This window comes from Osmia lignaria, unplaced genomic scaffold (genome assembly GCF_051020975.1).
Source record: "Osmia lignaria lignaria isolate PbOS001 unplaced genomic scaffold, iyOsmLign1 scaffold0202, whole genome shotgun sequence".
Classification (NCBI taxonomy): Eukaryota; Metazoa; Arthropoda; class Insecta; order Hymenoptera; family Megachilidae; genus Osmia; species Osmia lignaria.
The window spans coordinates 15,001-20,000 of NW_027478343.1; positions in this window are offsets into that span (position 1 = coordinate 15,001).

Below are 5,000 nucleotides of genomic sequence, written 5' to 3' on the forward strand. Positions count from 1 at the left end.
AAAGTATATTCTCGAGGAGCGGTAGACTGCTTTTCAACCGAAGTCATAAAAGAGCCACACGCTCGACGCTACTCCCGACCGGTCCGAGCGAACCGAAAGTGCCTTCCTATAAATACCGAACGGCCGGCCGCTAGGTCGGCGACGCATGGGCTTACGCCCAGGCGTATGCCTGTGCAAACCGCCGTGAGAGCGTACCATCCCGCCGGCACGGTAAAACTTAGACTGAAAATATCGTCGAACATATCCTTTCATTTTATAACGTTCTATACATGAAAATTAATAAATTAACATGCAGGACATAATAAATTCACATTCTCATGTAAATCATGGGTTTAATTAATATTTTAAAAAATTTTAAAACCGCCCAGAACCGATGAGATGAAAATATTAAAACGATATTTTTGCATTTTCTTACGGTAAAACATTAACAAATAAGCGACTATAGCAATATAAAACTCCATTTGTAATTTAATTAATCAAAATTAATATTTTTCTTTGATTTTTCAGCGATCCAGAACCGATGAGACGAAAACATTAAAACGATATTTTTGCATTTTCTTACGACAAAACATTAACAAATACGAGACTATAACAATATAAAACTACATATGTAATTTAATTAATCAAAATTAATAATTTTTTTTGATTTTTCAGTGATCCAGAACCGATAAGTCGAAAATTTTAACAATCATATTTTTGCATTCTGTACCGTGGATCGATCGTTAAACGCTATTGAACTAACGTCCGTGATGGTATAAATGCAGATTTTCGCTCCGTTTAGCCAAAATAACGAACTTTAGGTGCGCTCCGAAATATTTCAAAGTCCCAGCGGCGTATTGCTTCGCCTCTTAGAACCGATTAGTCGAAAATTTTAACAATCATATTTTTGCATTCTGTACCGTGGATCGATCGTTAAACGCTATTGAACTAACGTCCGTGATGGTATAAATGCAGATTTTCGCTCCGTTTAGCCAAAATAACGAACTTTAGGTGCGCTCCGAAATATTTCAAAGTCCCAGCGGCGTGTTGCTTCGCCTCTTAGAACCGATTAGTCGAAAATTTTAACAATCATATTTTTGCATTCTGTACCGTGGATCGATCGTTAAACGCTATTGAACTAACGTCCGTGATGGTATAAATGCAGATTTTCGCTCCGTTTAGCCAAAATAACGAACTTTAGGTGCGCTCCGAAATATTTCAAAGTCCCAGCGGCGTATTGCTTCGCCTCTTAGAACCGATTAGTCGAAAATTTTAACAATCATATTTTTGCATTCTGTACCGTGGATCCATCGTTAAACGCTATTAAACTAACGTCCGTGATGGTATAAATGCAGATTTTCGCTCCGTTTAGCCAAAATAACGAACTTTAGGTGCGCTCCGAAATATTTCAAAGTCCCAGCGGCGTATTGCTTCGCCTCTTAGAACCGATTAGTCGAAAATTTTAACAATCATATTTTTGCATTCTGTACCGTGGATCCATCGTTAAACGCTATTAAACTAACGTCCGTGATGGTATAAATGCAGATTTTCGCTCCGTTTAGCCAAAATAACGAACTTTAGGTGCGCTCCGAAATATTTCAAAGTCCCAGCGGCGTATTGCTTCGCCTCTTAGAACCGATTAGTCGAAAATTTTAACAATCATATTTTTGCATTCTGTACCGTGGATCGATCGTTAAACGCTATTGAACTAACGTCCGTGATGGTATAAATGCAGATTTTCGCTCCGTTTAGCCAAAATAACGAACTTTAGGTGCGCTCCGAAATATTTCAAAGTCCCAGCGGCGTATTGCTTCGCCTCTTAGAACCGATTAGTCGAAAATTTTAACAATCATATTTTTGCATTCTGTACCGTGGATCGATCGTTAAACGCTATTGAACTAACGTCCGTGATGGTATAAATGCAGATTTTCGCTCCGTTTAGCCAAAATAACGAACTTTAGGTGCGCTCCGAAATATTTCAAAGTCCCAGCGGCGTATTGCTTCGCCTCTTAGAACCGATTAGTCGAAAATTTTAACAATCATATTTTTGCATTCTGTACCGTGGATCCATCGTTAAACGCTATTAAACTAACGTCCGTGATGGTATAAATGCAGATTTTCGCTCCGTTTAGCCAAAATAACGAACTTTAGGTGCGCTCCGAAATATTTCAAAGTCCCAGCGGCGTATTGCTTCGCCTCTTAGAACCGATTAGTCGAAAATTTTAACAATCATATTTTTGCATTCTGTACCGTGGATCGATCGTTAAACGCTATTGAACTAACGTCCGTGATGGTATAAATGCAGATTTTCGCTCCGTTTAGCCAAAATAACGAACTTTAGGTGCGCTCCGAAATATTTCAAAGTCCCAGCGGCGTATTGCTTCGCCTCTTAGAACCGATTAGTCGAAAATTTTAACAATCATATTTTTGCATTCTGTACCGTGGATCGATCGTTAAACGCTATTGAACTAACGTCCGTGATGGTATAAATGCAGATTTTCGCTCCGTTTAGCCAAAATAACGAACTTTAGGTGCGCTCCGAAATATTTCAAAGTCCCAGCGGCGTATTGCTTCGCCTCTTAGAACCGATTAGTCGAAAATTTTAACAATCATATTTTTGCATTCTGTACCGTGGATCGATCGTTAAACGCTATTGAACTAACGTCCGTGATGGTATAAATGCAGATTTTCGCTCCGTTTAGCCAAAATAACGAACTTTAGGTGCGCTCCGAAATATTTCAAAGTCCCAGCGGCGTATTGCTTCGCCTCTTAGAACCGATTAGTCGAAAATTTTAACAATCATATTTTTGCATTCTGTACCGTGGATCCATCGTTAAACGCTATTAAACTAACGTCCGTGATGGTATAAATGCAGATTTTCGCTCCGTTTAGCCAAAATAACGAACTTTAGGTGCGCTCCGAAATATTTCAAAGTCCCAGCGGCGTATTGCTTGCGCCTCTTAGAACCGATTAGTCGAAAATTTTAACAATCATATTTTTGCATTCTGTACCGTGGATCGATCGTTAAACGCTATTGAACTAACGTCCGTGATGGTATAAATGCAGATTTTCGCTCCGTTTAGCCAAAATAACGAACTTTAGGTGCGCTCCGAAATATTTCAAAGTCCCAGCGGCGTATTGCTTCGCCTCTTAGAACCGATTAGTCGAAAATTTTAACAATCATATTTTTGCATTCTGTACCGTGGATCGATCGTTAAAACGCTATTGAACTAACGTCCGTGATGGTATAAATGCAGATTTTCGCTCCGTTTAGCCAAAATAACGAACTTTAGGTGCGCTCCGAAATATTTCAAAGTCCCAGCGGCGTATTGCTTCGCCTCTTAGAACCGATTAGTCGAAAATTTTAACAATCATATTTTTGCATTCTGTACCGTGGATCGATCGTTAAACGCTATTGAACTAACGTCCGTGATGGTATAAATGCAGATTTTCGCTCCGTTTAGCCAAAATAACGAACTTTAGGTGCGCTCCGAAATATTTCAAAGTCCAGCGGCGTATTGCTTCGCCTCTTAGAACCGATTAGTCGAAAATTTTAACAATCATATTTTTGCATTCTGTACCGTGGATCCATCGTTAAACGCTATTAAACTAACGTCCGTGATGGTATAAATGCAGATTGTTCGCGCTCCGTTTAGCCAAAATAACGAACTTTAGGTGCGCTCCGAAATATTTCAAAGTCCCAGCGGCGTATTGCTTCGCCTCTTAGAACCGATTAGTCGAAAATTTTAACAATCATATTTTTGCATTCTGTACCGTGGATCGATCGTTAAACGCTATTGAACTAACGTCCGTGATGGTATAAATGCAGATTTTCGCTCCGTTTAGCCAAAATAACGAACTTTAGGTGCGCTCCGAAATATTTCAAAGTCCCAGCGCGTATTGCTTCGCCTCTTAGAACCGATTAGTCGAAAATTTTAACAATCATATTTTTGCATTCTGTACCGTGGATCCATCGTTAAACGCTATTGAACTAACGTCCGTGATGGTATAAATGCAGATTTTCGCTCCGTTTAGCCAAAATAACGAACTTTAGGTGCGCTCCGAAATATTTCAAAGTCCCAGCCGCGTATTGCTTTGCCCCGAAATTTTTCAAAGTTCCAGCGGCGTGTTGCTTTCAAAGTGCCTCCCTCTAAATACCGATCGGCAGGCCGCTAGGTCGGCGACGCACGGGCTTACGCCCAGGCGTATACGGGGGCAAATCGCCGTGAGAGCGTGCGATTTTGACTTTCGCAATAAGATAGTCTCCTTTATGAAAAGGAGCGTACACGTCTCCCAAAAAAAAAAAACAGTTTCATGACGATCAATGTAGTTCTTGATCGAAATGTATCATAGGACGAAGATTTTATCGAAAAGTACGAACTTTGGCGACGCATCGAAATTTTTCAAAGTTCCAACGGCGTGTTGCTTTCAAAGTGCCTCCCTCTAAATACCGATCGGCAGGCCGCTAGGTCGGCGACGCACGGGCTTACGCCCAGGCGTATACGGGGGCAAATCGCCGTGAGAGCGTGCGATTTTGGACTTTCGCAATAAGATAGTCTCCTTTATGAAAAGGAGCGTACACGTCTCCCAAAAAAAAAACAGTTTCATCACGATCAATGTAGATCATGGGTTTTATTCATATTTTTGGAGATGTAGTAACCTTACAGAGCCGATGAGACGAAAATATTAAAATACATGTTTTTGCATTTCACATTATTTCATTGCAATAATCTTGTATTCGTTTATTATTTACGCGCGCTGGTAAGGTTAGGTTGTATATTAGTATTCCACGCGATCGTGTTCTTTTCGCCATGAATTATTTCCAAGTTCCAGCGGCGTATTGCTTTGCCCCGAAATTTTTCAAAGTTCCAGCGGCGTATTGCTTTGCCCCGAAATTTTTCAAAGTTCCAGGCGCGTATTGCTTTGCCCCGAAATTTTTCAAAGTTCCAGCGCGTATTGCTTTTTTTTTCGTACTTTTAAAAAAAAATGATCAATGCCAAAAAGCCGGAAATATAACATCC